We start from the raw sequence: 15,588 nt of genomic DNA, 5'->3' as shown, positions 1-15,588 counted from the left end.
TCTCGTTCAACAAGCAGATAAGTGTTTACAAGAATTCAAGTTCAATGATAGTTTCAAATAGCAGTATGATCCTTTAGGAGTTATTAGCAACTTAAGAATCAAGTTTAAATTAACTCCTTTTGTCCATGATTCCAAACCAGAGATTGATAAGTACTCCAACCAATCAGAGTGGTTAGAGAGTACTTTGAAAGAGGTGGAGAAACCAGTTGAGACAAGTTCTATCCTATAGACTCCAACCCTACAAGATAGGAATTCCAAGAGACCAAGAGAAGAAGGTTCATATTTAGCTCAAACCACTACTAAAACTAAATTCAAACTAATGTATAGGAATAAACCCAAGATAAATCCTGTAAATGAGCAAGAATAGATAGTTGAGACGATTGAAATCATTAATACAGACACAGTGGTTAAAGAAAATGCACCTCCAACAATTTCAAATGAAAATCATCGGCCTTCAACCTCTAATACTCAGATTATTCAGAAGCAGAATAGTGTTGAAGTATCTTCATCAAGCAAACTAGTGGATAAAGAAAAAGAAATAAGGGAGAAATATAAAGAAATCAAATTGAGAAATGAAGTATTGAAAGCTAAAACCTATGCCCAATATTTGAAACGGAGTCCTAGTGATCAGAATAGGTTACTTTCCAACAGTAGATTACAAAAAGACAAAATTTGAAGTTTTTGACAAGAATGTTCATCCTATAGATCAAATTGAGTTTCATAAGCAAGCAGGAGAAATGCTATACTCAACTATGACCAACAAAGCTTTGAGTATACAAAAAATACAAAATTCTCTAGAGAATATCAAAGCACAGTTAAAACTAGAGAATGCATCCTCACAAGCAAAGGATAACAGAATCAAAACACTTGAAGAATTGGTCACGAAGGTTGGGTATGATCCTAAGAACATTAAAGCAACCGAAGATCTTATCAAAAAGAAGAATGAAGACATTGCTGCATTGAAGAAGCAACTGAAATTACCTCCTACTAAACATCCACAAGCAAAAGAAGTTTTTGAGAATGAAGGCCAAAAAGATGAAATGATGAATCTCATCATTTAGTTGATAGCTCAACTGAAAGAAATGGAGAATGAGATGGAAAAATTGGTGCAGGAAAAGAAGGTCAGCATGGAAAAAGTTACTATCACTGCCATTCCTATAGTTACTACAATAGTTCCATCTACTTCATCAGCTCCATTACCAACAAGACTTAAAGTTACTACAATAGTACCATCTACATCAGCCACTACATCAGCAACAGATTCAACAACAACAATAGCTCATCCCAGTGATGAAGAAGGTAAACTGATCAAATCCATGTAGGATATTTCCATCCAAACAAATGAAATAAATAGACTTAAAGAACAAATAAAAAGTCTAGAGGATGAAAAGAATCTAGTTCAAATCATGCATAAGAATGAAACATGGAAGTCAAACAGATTGAATGAAAGGTTACAACAGTCAGAGAAAGAATTGACACTGAAAGAGCTATTAGCCCAAGCAAAGAAACAATTATGGGCCAATATCATTGATTCTGTTAATGATATTTGGCCATCCATCCAAGTTATCTTTGAGCAGAAAGATTTGATCAAGGAAGCAAGTGAAACCATTCAAAAAGTCAAAGAAGAATTAGGAAAGAAGCCAGAGAATGCCACAAAGATAATCAAGTTTCTCAATTCTAAGAACAAGCAAGAATTAGAAGAAATTGGGATCAGTGACAGAATTGAAACAATCCTAGAAGTTAAAAAGGTAATTTCCAAAAGAAACTTAATGGTCCAGCTTGAAGATAGATGCCAAACAATGGAGCTAACAATAGATAGGTTCATGGTCAAATTTGATGTTTTGAGGCAGAAAGGTTTGCCTAATTCTTTGGTTGTTAACGACAGGTTGATGAAACATGAAGATTATGACAAGAAAATTAGAGAAGTGACCAAAGAATAGTCCAAAAATTCCTCCATGAAAGGAATTCCTATAGGAAAAGTGCTCTATCAGACATTTGAGAATCTATTTTACCTCCAGTGTGAGGTAAAACATCTCTTTATAAACAAGCCTACTTTTGCAAAGTACACAGAAGCGGATGAAATCTATAGAAGAATGGTAAAAATCAAATTACCAGATGAAGAGGCTTGGGAGAAACTGAATGATTTACTTTGAAAGGTAAAAGTAAAATAGGTAAAGTAGTAAAAGATTTTAAAGAGTATTAGATGACAAGGCAGAGTAAAGATGTAGCTAGCTTGAAAGACACTAAATAGAAAAAGAGACAGCCATCGTAAAGCAAACAACAAAAGAAATAAAGCAACAAAATACCGGTGAAAGCGAACAACAAAGCCAAATAAGTAGGGACAGCTTGCATTAGTTAGATAGTTGTCTCTATCTTCTTCCATGAAGAATTTTCATTTTTCTTGAATAATTCCTAAATTAGTTTTAGGATATTTTGTAGTAATTTTTGTATAAATACTTCATAATTCAAAGTATTGGGGGTGGATATATGAATATTTCTATAGTTGAACTCATCTACAACTTGAGGGTTTATTGTACCTTTTTAGTTGATAGAAATGACAAATAATAGAAGCATTTCTTTACAGGATTCATGTGTTGAGCCACTTCAGTGAAGTATATTTCAATTGTTCATGTTATTTTCTAAAGTATTCCATAAACTTGAATGTTTTTTCTAAATTTGAATGGTATAACAGGAATGTTATTGTAGAATCTATTTAAGTACACTCTATTATGAATTGTTATTCCTTTATATGTTTTCTCCTGATATCTGGTTTAAAGGATCCTTAATTTCCCTCTAATCCCGATTTACCTCCTTCATCTTCCTTCATTATCCAATTTAAGGAATCCTTAGCTGCTCATTGATCTCGATTGAAAATAATTTCACCATTTCAGTCCTAAATATCTAATTTTGCTCAGTTACCTTGCCCTGTAATACTGCTTTTATAATTGGTTTCTGTTATGTTTTCTTGATATATTGACTCCATATCCCAACGGAAAATAGATAGGCACCTATCCATATAAATCAGTAATTCCACCAACAAATCAAAATCAAACCAAATCAAGCAAACATAACTAGCCTAAAATCCATTAAAATAAACAAAGTTAAATCATATATAGAGAGCCCTCTCTGAGTTTAGGAAGGCTAGATCCTAAGCTCCAAAGTAGGTTTGTAGTTACCTCTAATATTTCTTTTTAACACATTGAACGACCCTTGGAAATTTTGGAGTGATAACACGTACAAACTTAGAGGTGACAATGATATATGCACAACAGGTTAAGTTCTACTCATTTCACCCTCAGTCATTAGATCAGATCAAGGTATTCAAAGATCGGTCCTTCAGCTAACTACAAAGAGAATTACTTATGAAAGCATATCATGATTTCAAGGAAATGAACATGATTCTAACTACAGAAATGAAAATGCCACTCATTAAATGTAAATGCTAATTGTAATTGTATGAAAGGAATAAACTAGTATAGAAGTAAACCATGCCACCCTAACTGCACACTAATCAAATCAATAATCTATTTGCATGAATCATTTATCTAATTGCAACATTATTGAAAACGAGGAATTCAATCTTCAACATAACTGTGGAATTCAAAAATACTAAGTCTAATTCTACTTGTTGTCTTTTGTTTGTAGTGAGGAAAATATGGGTTGGAGTGATCTTGGAATATTCCTTAATCATGAAATTAAAGTTTGGGGGCCATTATTCAAATTCGAATTGTAATATTCAAGGTTTAGAGAAAATATGGTTGGATTTAAGTAGTGTTATAGGACTACTACAGGAAGTGCTACAGGATGCCCTGTTTTTCTATAAGAGTGGGCCCGAGAGATTTTTGAGGGCAAGGATGGTGTCTTGAAGGTGGAGTAAGGTGTATAAAGGTTAATCAAGGGTGTGAGATCCCTTTTTCCAAACATAGTACCCCTCAGAGGCCTATCTTGCACAAAATTTCATGCCCATGGTGTCCTTCATTGGCCCTATAAGGGTGATCTCAGTGGTAGAGTTTGAGAGTAGTATGAGGTGTCCAGGAGGAAGGTGGAATGGCCTAAATGGATGTGGATAAGTGTTCCAACCCCTAAAAGTCAATTGAAATCCATGCAGACTAATCAAGTACATGCATTAAATGCTAAATATTGCAGCAAAATAATTCAAAATGGAAAGGATGAATTGAATTTTATTTCTTTAAGATCTAATCTAACATATAACTACTCTAATTTCCAAATAAATGCTACTATCTTATAAGTTGCAAAAACCAAGCATGTAGAATGGTTACAATCCAAAACTTAACAACTTTCCAAGAAATCATAAACACATGTTTTTGGCTTGTTGTTATAGATCTTCTAGCCACACTTCCCACAAGAGAGGTAGTGGTCAAACCTGCAACTACAATTTTTGTAATATAATTCCTACTTAAACAAGGAAATAAATGCAATGACTTGAACAAGAACAAGGAAAGAATATAGGAGAGGGACTAAAGCCTCTGGGTTGGGCCCAAACCCAAGGGTTTCAACCCTCCAAATTTAACTCAGATGCAGGCCAACAATAAACTTTTCATTGACAGAAAATGAGAGTCACATACATCATATGAAAGATGAAAATAATAGTATCAAGCACTAGGATCTTAGTAGCTACTCCTATCTCCCACAAAAGTTTAAATCCTAATGAGACTTTAGGCTTGTTTATTTATACAAAAGGTATCTAAGGCCATCTCCCTTGAAAGGAGGATTGCTTCTCTCCAAAATCTCAAACTTGGTGGATCTGGTTCCCTTGGATCTTCACATGCACTTGAGTTCCTTGGCTGTTAATGTATTTGAGCTATTGGTGAGGAATATTTGATCTCGAGCCGATTTGGAGAGTTAATGTAGTGGAAAAGCCCCCCTATATTCTCTATAGATGTCTCAAATCAACCCCTACATTGTAAATATCTCCAAAAATGCTTCTTTTTCTCGCATATTAATCACATTAGGCCATGAAATACGAAAAGCACCCTTTATTCTTCCTACTAAGCATATTATGGTTAAAAATGAAAGTTAATGTGAGAAAAGGAGAGTTTTTAGGACTAGAGGATAACACAATGGGCCTCAAATTATACCTATTTATGGGACCCATCATCTGGATTGACTTGTGTAGATGTGATAGCCTCCCTTGAGATACATTGAGGTATGAGTTGATTATTTCATCTATTTAGTTTATCTTACATGGTATGCTTACAGGTTTTTTGAATGTTTGATTAATTGCACGATACATGTATGTTTCTATAATATTACATGAAGGAATGATATTGTTTTAAGATGGTTGTACTAACACATTATGTGCTAAGACAACTGATGTGCACTTGAGTGCAAGTGGGTGCTATATGTAGTATTATGACTAATGATTGTGAGTTGATTATAACATGGCTATTAGTCTTGGTACATGTTGATTTTGAATTAACAGATATGAGGTATTGATCTTTGGAACATGTGACTGACATGTGTGAAATTTGCAGGGAAAAAATGCTTGGTATTTGCATGACAAGGTAATACTTAATTTGTTAATATAACTAACAACTCGGTGATGTAACAATACACAGTAAGACTCAATTGCAGTAAGGTAAAAGGTAAAATAAAGGAATCGGGTGGGAATTCCTTTGGCTATGTTTGGAAATCACAATTCCAAATAAATGAGTGCTTTGCATGAATACAATAAGTCTTCTTAACCTTGATTTTGTTTGAAATTATGTGGATATGTGCTATATTCATGAACATGTATTTGACAGGTATAACAACTGTTTTTTTAGTTATGTTTGGATTCTTCAAGGAATTGGAGTCCCTTGAGAGATGATATGTGTATGTCTCTGTCAATAGTTTTATTCTTTAAATGCTTTATGATTTATTGCATTTGATTTGCAGTTTTGATTATGTCTGGTGCATGGCCACACCACTTGTTTGTGGTGTCGTATTCTTATTGGTTTTCATGGTTTTCTTCTTGTTTTGTTTTGCTCTTGTATTTTATGTTTTTGAGGGACTTGGGAATTAGTTGTGAAGAATAAATTTAATGGATCTCGGGGAGAGTTGAATGAAACCAAACAGGTAATGTAAGAACTGGAGTAAGCTCAGTGCATGTATAAGGGAAACTGAAGGAAAGAGTATGGAAGCAAGTTGTATTGGGTAGGTCCATTGGTGTAAATGGATGGTGGTAGGACAATTATGAAGAAGGTAACCAGGAAAGGTAAAGTGAATGGATTTGAGGTGTCAGATGCCTTGGCTATGTTGAGAATTCTTTTTCTCCATGTTGTGCACAGATAAAGGGAGTTCTCTTAACCTTAACCTTATGATATCTGGTAATTATGTGGTGATCATGATTATGATGATGATTACATGTATATATATGTATGTATGCCATTGTCTGACAGGGTCCTCAATCATCATGATTGTTTTATGCTAGTGTTTATATATATATATATATATATATATATATATATATATATATATATATATATATATATATATATATATGTATGTATGCATGTATGTATACGTATATGTATGTGTTGTAGCTGCTGCAACACCCTCCAAAATTTTGGCTTGGAATCAAATTTCAGAGCCTTCCTTGGTATTTTCCTTGATTGTTTAAACAATGAAGTGCATTCCTTGAGCTTTCTTAAAGTTCTTTGGCCCCTTTTCCTTCTTGGATTATCTGTCGTATTTTGGCATGTTTGACTGTTGTATAATGTTTGCAAGCCTTTTCTGGTGGTTTCAAAGGTCGATCTTTCTGTATATGAGTTTTCCCAACCATGTAAACATCTGTTTCACTCATATAAAAGGTCTTGAGAGTTGTCGCACAAGTGTTGTCACGGTCGTCCTAACGTCTATCTTAAGTGTTGCACTTTTCGCATCTTCTCATGAGGTAGTCACACAGAGGGGAATGATTTTCTTGTGTGCTTCAATGATCTATGTTGAAGTATCATCAAATTATGATAAGTGTGTGAACACAATTCAATTTCATCATGATTCCATCTCCCTTCCCGCACTTAGCCATTTTTAGAAAATCTTCCTGATCGGGAAACTAAGCTTCACCGGGCCCTGAATGAGTTGCGCACTGCACAATCTCAATGCTCTTGACTGTGAACCTGCTACCTGTAATTGCGTAGTGTGTAGTCACTATCCTCTAGGGCTGCTGTTCTGCACAATTCCAGAGTCTAACAAACTCCCTTGACCTCGAGAATTATATAGTTGTGTCTCTGAATCTACCTTGAACTGCGCACTTCACACCTTCAACCCTCAAGTTTTTCCCTTGCCTACTAGAACTGCACAATGCACTTAGATCCAAACCTCCCTTGGCCTCCAAAACTGTGCAAATTCTTCCTCTAGTTCCCTCCCCTCAGCAAGAGCTTACTGCCTTCAGAAACTATGTAGATATCCCCTTCAGGCCTCTTTGCTACTTAGTCTCCCTTGCCTTCTGAAACTACGTAGTTTTTCCTCCCAGTGACTCATCCCCCAGCAACCATTGCATGCTTGAACTGTACAATTATTTCCCTCAGTGGGCACTACGCAATTTTCTTCTTAGTGAGGATTGTGCAAAAAAGTTCCTCAATCAAGATTGAGTTGCGCTTTGCGTAGTCTCAATGATTAATATCTCTTCCTGTCTGCTAAAACTGCACAATGTGTAGGCATTGGGCCCTTTCTCCTAGTCTGTCACTTATCTTGCGCTCAGTTCATGGATAATAATGCATCATCTTAGACTAGGGAGTTTTTGGATTGATGTCATCCTGTCATGAGTGAATTATAGGAACAAGTACACTATCAAGTCATGGAGAGATGATGAAGAAGGAGAAGGAAGAGTGAAGCATGCCTAAATACTCTCTTGCAGTTGAAATTACAAGTGGATCTATCAAGAGGAAGAAAAGGGACACAAGTTTGCAACTACCGTCCAAGACTTAAGATCATTGAAGACCCCACATCACCAAGATATGTAGAGGACAAGAGAATTCATATCCAAGAATACATCTAGCACTCAACGACAACAATGAATTTACATTGCCACATCATCAAGCTAGTCCATGTTAGTAGTGTCATGTCAATTCATGTCATGGGTTGTCATATTCCACATCACTAGTGTGGATCATGTATATTGTAATCAAATGTATTTTAAAGTGTAAGTCCAAAGGACACACATGAATATGGAGATTCATGTAAGTTGAAAATTCATAGGAAGTTTAACAATCATACGGGCAGTCAAAGGGTCACAAGTGGGAAGAATCACCTCTTGGTTATATATACTCCCTCATTGTATGAGAAAATGACTTTTCACCTTAGATTCTCCCGTAAGGCATTAGAGAGATCAACTAGTTCTTTGAGGAGCAAGAAGTGGCTCCAATGTCCCACTACTGGGGCTAGTGATGTATACTGTAAACACGTGTCTTAGAACTTTTTCTTAATAACAAAAGCCTTTTAAGGCCAACAAATTCTTCATGCATGGACTATGAATGTTTGTAAGACTATTTTGTGGATGTTTGTATTTCATGTTTTCTTTCACATTTACTAAGATAGTTGAACTATTTTGGTTATCTTAGTGCTTATCTTATTGAGAATGTGCTCTAATGGTTGTTATCGCTATCCCATCCTTGTAGACTATTATGCAGGATACTAGACAAATCTTTTTTTGTTTGTTGGTTGTAACGATCGTCACAGCTGCTGTGGACTATTCCATTGGATGTTATATGGATCTTTTCTTGTTTTTTGGTTGTAACAACTGTCGCATCCACTATGGACTATTCCGTTGGATGTTAGACAAGTCCTTTTGGTTCATGTGTGTCTCTTCCTAGGTGGTACTATTACCTCTCACTTAGAGGCTCACTTTTCTCTCCCCCTTTGTAGTAGAAGAACCTCGACACAATTGCACTGTACACGTATGAGGCATACTCCAATTACTTTTTGAAGACACCATTGCATCACTGTCTTGTGCTGACAACTAGAACCAAGGAAAATATTTAAGGATTTGAAAACCATGCCTTGATACTGGATGGGATCCCTACACCAAATGGTGCAAGATCTGATTGGGACTTCATATCAGGGAGATCCCCTGAATGTTAGCGGGTACAACATCGTCAACATTTCTGGCGCTAGAAGGAGGACTACCAATATTTTATGGTTGATAGACCCACCAACCCCACTAATACATATTTTGGTTAAGGAAACAATAGTCACTCGACTTCCACTACTCGTGATTTTGAAGTTGGTAACTCTTCCCAGCCTAGGCCTAAATGTGAAATCCCATATGAGTAGCTTCAGGTTGTTCGCCTTATCACCCGTCAGTTTGCAAAATCTATTGGATTGATTTCTGGAGTAATAAGTCTTCCATATTATCTAAAGAAGAACAAGACCACCTCCATAGGGATATTAGTCTCATCCATTTAAGAAGTGGTTCTTGTGACTCTTGAAGAATTAGAAGACTCCGTGGAATGGGAAGAAGAGCCTCCACTCTTTCACGGTGGTAACGAAGGCAAAACCTTACTCTTAGGCTAAAATTTTGGCGGGATAGGTGGAGAGGAAGAAGAAGAGGAAGAAGAACCATCAGAGTCTGAAAAGGAAGAGGAATACATGGTAGATCAAAATATGGAGTGGATGACTCAGGGCCCACTAGCACTTTTAGGTGTCCTACACAAGATGGTAAGGCATGAAGAGAAGCTTTTGATGAAGTATGGCCCTGATAAGATAGTGAAGGCTGAATATCACTTGGAAAATTTTTACGCAGACACTTTAGGTATGTTACAATGATGTTGCATGCAAACTGTTTCCATGTACCTTGGATGGTAGAGCAACTGTATGGTATCACAACCTTCCTCCATACTCTATCTAGAATTGAAGGGGATTCAAAAAGTTTTTCTTGAAATTGTTTCTAAATATAAGACCCCTACCATGTTATTAAAGGAGTTAGATAATATTAAGATGGAGAAAAATGAAAAAGTTAAATATTTTAATGTTAGGTTCAATCACATGTTGAACAAATATTCTGATAATACAAAACCTCATGACTCAATCAATATAGATTACTACACTTCTGCCTTGCCAACAAATATTATGCAGTTTGTAAAGTGAACTATGAGACAAACATTGACAAAAAAATACAAAGAGGTTATTTCCGTTGAAAACGACTTGCGTGTTATTGGAGTCATCTCAGATGATGAATCAATAAAAGATTCTAAGGACATGGGCAAGAGGTATCAGGCCTCTGTGATGAAGGATAAGGAGAAAGAACCAAATGATCTTGAAATCCTGACTCGTCTCATCAAGTCCCTGACCACTAAAATGCCAGAGTTGAAACAGAGGACAAGTGAGACAATTGTGAGCAACAAGCCCCCCAAGTTACCGTTAAGAAGGAATTCAACTTCCAGCAGTAGCAACAGCTAGCCGAAAAAGTCTGAGCAGAGTTCCAATGTTGTCCTGAATATTGAGAAAATTGGCATGGATTCATAATGCACATTTCATAATGAGCATTGTTAAGAAAATACGTGCCCACAGTGGAACCAATTCATGAGATGAATGGCTGCACAGTTTGTTGATTCAGTCATGGCTGAGGAGTAGACTGAGCTTGAGAAGGCAAGGAAGAAGCTACTTGTTGTTGGGAAAAGTATCCAACACGGAATGACCCTATTCCACTCTAAGGGTGATAGTACCTCAGCAACAAACGAAGCAAAGCTATCTAAGATTTCTTCTTTATGAAAGTAAAATAAGGGAGAAAGAGATCCACTAACCGATGTCTTTCGCTAATGGTTGATCCAATCTTCTCTCCTTGTTGCTTGCTCCCAGCTACTTGCTCTTTCACTGGCCCAGCTACACCAAGATCCTACAAAATGGCAAGAGAGGGAAACTACAAGAAGCATACATTCATAATTGATTCAAGGATTAGAATAAATCAAATACAAAAGTATAACAATACACCATTGAGACACATGCATATAGAAGAACCTCAAATGCTTTATTAATGGAAGAAGTAAAGTTCAGGAAGTGATACAACCATAAAAGGCCCAATCCAGCATCACCTCCTAGCAGAAAGAAATCTCCTCTTCACCTCCTTCAAATCAAATCACCCAATAGTTCTAAACTCAAACCAATAGCACTTCCTTACATTCACAAGATTCCAGCCTCCATAGACCTCATGAGAGAGCTCTATATATAGGAGTTTTGGAGAAAGGATGAGTCAGCTTGTAGCTGGCATGAAGCTGACTAGTGTCCTCTCCCACTTCAGTTATTCTTCAGTTCTTGAGTCCACTTGGAGGTTCTTGCTTCCACTTGGAGATCTAGACCCTCTTACTCATCACCAGTCGAATTCCCTGATCCAAGTGTCATTTTGGAAGCTTCCTGGGCATTGACACCTTGAGGAATGACTGTGCCACTTGTCACAACTCGCCCAGCGCAGGTAGCCTTCTTTGCAGTTGACATTCAGCGTAGGTAGACAGTGGAGCAGTTGACATTCAGCGCAGATGCTCAGTGGAGCAGTTGACATGATCCAGAATTAGCTTGTTTTTGAGTGTTTTCAGGTGGAGAACTGATATTTAGTGCTATGGTTTGCTGACCTTGTTCCTCTAGGGGCAGGAACAACATTTTTAGGGACTTTGGATCCCTCAGATTATGGACATTTCATGCTTCATGCTGTAAGGCACAAAAATGTCTATAACAGTTGCCCCCTAAAGTATGAGGTCGTTTATCGGGTGAAATGCTTTATCAGGAGGATCCGAAATTCATTCAATCGCTGAAAAGTGACCTGTAATAAAATACAATACAATACATTATTTTTCATTCTTCTTTCATGATCTAGCTGAGGCGGGCATTCCCGTGCTTAGCTTTATAAATTCATTTTGGTACATAGAACAGATGATCGTCTGATGATAGACTGATAATTCTCTGCTGAAATTATCATCCTTTGAGTAGGATGATCATCTGCTGTAATGATGTACATGTCAAATGTCTTTATATTTCCTGAATATATATCGCAGCCCGGATGGATGAAACTAGATCCAGGGTCTTCAAACTCGTTCGATCTTCACTCTAAGTACAAGTCGATCCATGTGAGAATTGCACTGAAGTCGAACATGGAAAGACATCGCTTGATTACCGGTCAATGATGTAAACCGTTAACAAGCGCGAGAGGAATCACCGATAATGATAATGACCCTCAAGGTACTGCAGTACAATTCACGTGGTGTGAATAGAGGACTTGGCGTCGAACACCACGCAAAATCTTTCGGTCGAAGGTCATTGATGTATACCTGTCGCCGGAAGTGAGAAACTTGCCATTGAGGCATGCAAGCTTCAAAGTGCTGAGGGGGTTGTTCCTAGATCAACTTCTTGGATAATGAGCTGAAGTCGACAAGAAGCGATCCGTCAAAGGAGGGCCTTAATGAATCCCACATCAGTGACACGGAACGGAGCTAATGATTTTAGTGGAGGTGAAAACAATCTGTGACATATGATTCAGGGTGGCGGTCATGAATGGATGAAGGATAATGTATGGCAGTGGATGGGACACAGTTGACTCTTTCAGAACAACATCTCTTGAACATATAACGACACTGATGCGATGGATCGGTAGCATTACCCCAAATGCAGATGGTTTGGCGAGACCATGGTGATGAGACCAGTGAATGAAACAACCCAACCCGATGTGATACGGAGGAAAAGTGTCATGTTCAAGAGCGACTTGCTACCATTAAAGCTTTGAGGTTCTCCCAATTTTTCCCCAGTCATTTCTGACCAGTACCTCTTTATTTTTGTCAAGCTTGAGGAGGATAACATATGCTTGTTCTATAACCTGCCCTTCGGGCAAGCCCCTCGCTATGTTTTAACGAGCCTAGCAATAGGGAAACTCGTTCTCGTCTAAAGACAAGTTTGTCGCTATTTAATCATTTTAACGAGTCTAACGACAAAGAAAACTCGGTCCTTTTCATTTTTAGAGAGTCTGAAAAGGTACAGAAAGTTAACTCCAAAATTCCTTTTTCGTCATCTAATCCCTTAAGTCCGAAAAAGTATAAAACAATACAGAAGGGATGATTTTTCGATAACTTTAACGAGCCGAATAAAACAAGCGCTCGACCTTTTTGTGCAATAATCCCTCAGGTCCAAAAAGATTAAAATCTAGAGGAGGGATAGTTCTTCCGGTCACTTTAACGAGCTGGAAGGCCAAAACTCGGCAAACTTTTCATATTTTACGAGTCAGATGAAAAGAGCTTAAAGAAGACTCGTCTTTTGAGGAACGAGTGATAAACAGGGATAGCAGCAGATTCCAGGTACAGGTTGGAATTTTCCAATCACGGCAGTGTCACAAGGATGGCTAGGTGAAATCACTCTTCGCAGCTGTTCCTCAAAATGGGTAAACAATCATATGGAGGTGAACGATCGGCCAAATGACGGTGGAGGTGGCAGGTGCAAACACGACCAAGGCTTTTATGGCTGATAAATTTACGATCACAGTGGTTATTTACCGGTACTGGGTTCATTTTTTAAAGAGCTTGAATGTGCCAAAACACTGCTCAATCTTATGTTTATTTTTTAACGAGCATGAACTATGTGCTAAAACTGCTCGGATCTCGCTTTTCTATTTTTTAACGAGCATAAATTCCGCGGTAAAACTGCTCGAATATACCAGTCATAAGATAAGAATGTCTCCTGAAAGATTCCATTTTTTATAGAGCTTGCGCCTTACCAAAGCTATGCTCCCTCTCATCCTTTCTTTATGCAAGTTTGGAAATGGCTAATCCAAAAAACAGATAAATAACCGCTCTTTGCTTGCACTCCAAAAGGGTTGCATGCCCCCAGGTATAAAATACAATTTCAAGGCTCCCCCTCCTCCTTCCCACCTCGGTTTTTCTTTGGGTGTTCACAGCTACTTGTCGTCTTGCCAGTCTAATGTTAACGATACTTGTCTTCTCGTTATTTTTAACGGGTCTTACGCGATACTTGTCTTCTCGTCAACCCAACTTTTAACAGATCTTTCGCAAGATCGCAAGAGAACAACTACTTGCGACAAGAGAGCAGCTACTTGCGACAAGAGAAGAACACTACTCAAAGACAAAACATTGGTGTTATTGAGGGAGGCTTTCCTCTTTCTGGTTACCCAAAGATTGTTTCGTTAATCTTTCAAACAAAACATTTCCTCGACACTGTCTACCGAAATAGACAAGGGTGAATGACCTTTGTCAAACACGTAACTTTGACAAAAGAATCCTATTCCAGAACAACCCCTCTTCCATCCACGGACGGGGTACGGACCAGTCATATTCTCTCGCGGAAATTCTATCTTATACCCAAGGTTTTCTCTGCCCAAAGCAGACCAGGATGCATGCCCCCTGGGTTCCAGTCCCATCTTTCCAAATCACTTGCACTCATCGGGAAGGAGGACTGGGGGTGGAGACATTTGTTGATTGAATAGACCATTCAGGGTTGGTATGTGACTATTTGCGATGTGTGATCCCGGAAATGAAAGTTGGTCTACGAGCTTGACCATTCTTCCTTCGTGTGGAAAACACATTACTCTAAAGAGTGAGGAGACTATTGCTCCCATGCAATATATATAGTCTCGTCCAAGGAGTAGGTTATAATCCAAGGGTCCTTGAATGACCATCACGTTCATTTGAACGGTCTTCCCTTTCAATGTAACAAGAACATTGGGGAGGATCCCTAATGGTCGACTGGTTCCTTTATCGAAACCCGAGAGATTTCTTATCTCAGGCAAAAGCGCCGGGGAACCCAGTGTTTTCCAAGCAATAGAGGAAAGGATACTCACAGATGCCCCTTCATCAATGATAGTGCCAGCCATTACCATTCTGTATATTTGGACCATGATTCTGAATGGTACACTGGCTGGCAACCGGGGTCTGCCTAGTTGATTCCAATCAAAGGATACAACTAGGTTGCTTGGTGGTGGGACCGAATACACGGCCGGATATGACCCTGACGATGTTCCTTCCTGCGATAAAGGAATGGGCGCATTGCCCTGATGCTCATCAGAGTCTGTGTTGATGAAAAGAATCTGGATGGTGTCATCCTTATTCTCTTCAGTGAGGGTGCCATTTGAAGATGAATCTTCAGTGACGGTGTCATTTGACGATGAAACTTCTGAAGGAAGAACCGAGTCAACTGCCGTTTCGACCTTTAGACTTTCGTCCGGTCTGGATTCAGTAGGTTCATTTTCAATGACCGACGCTTCAGCCAACCACTCGAGCGGGCCAGCTGTATTCTCAACCAACGAAGGACTTGGCACGAGTTTTTTGTATCCAGGAGGAAGTCTCAACGGTGAAACCGGACGATCTTCCAAAACTCTCTTCGCTTCGTCTAAGAAGGGACAACGGTGGATGGCGTGATCGCCTTCACACAGTCTGCAGGGGGATCTTGCTCCCCCTCTTTGTCTTGAACCTTCACTTTCGCTGGTTGACGGTAAGCATTCAACATGGCTATCAGAGGTTGATGCTCCCGAATTGTGCAAATGAGGGGACCAGTCCCTTAGTATCCGGGGAATACAGGGACAATCTCTATGGAAATGGTCTCCTCTACATATGACACATGGCGATTTAGGCCCAGTCTGTGTTGTGTGTGGATTTTTGT

This window comes from Pinus tabuliformis, chromosome 9 (assembly GCF_031772625.1).
Source record: "Pinus tabuliformis cultivar Carrire ecotype Pingquan chromosome 9, CPIR1, whole genome shotgun sequence".
Lineage (NCBI taxonomy): Eukaryota > Viridiplantae > Streptophyta > Pinopsida > Pinales > Pinaceae > Pinus > Pinus tabuliformis.
This window is presented reverse-complemented; position numbering follows the sequence as displayed.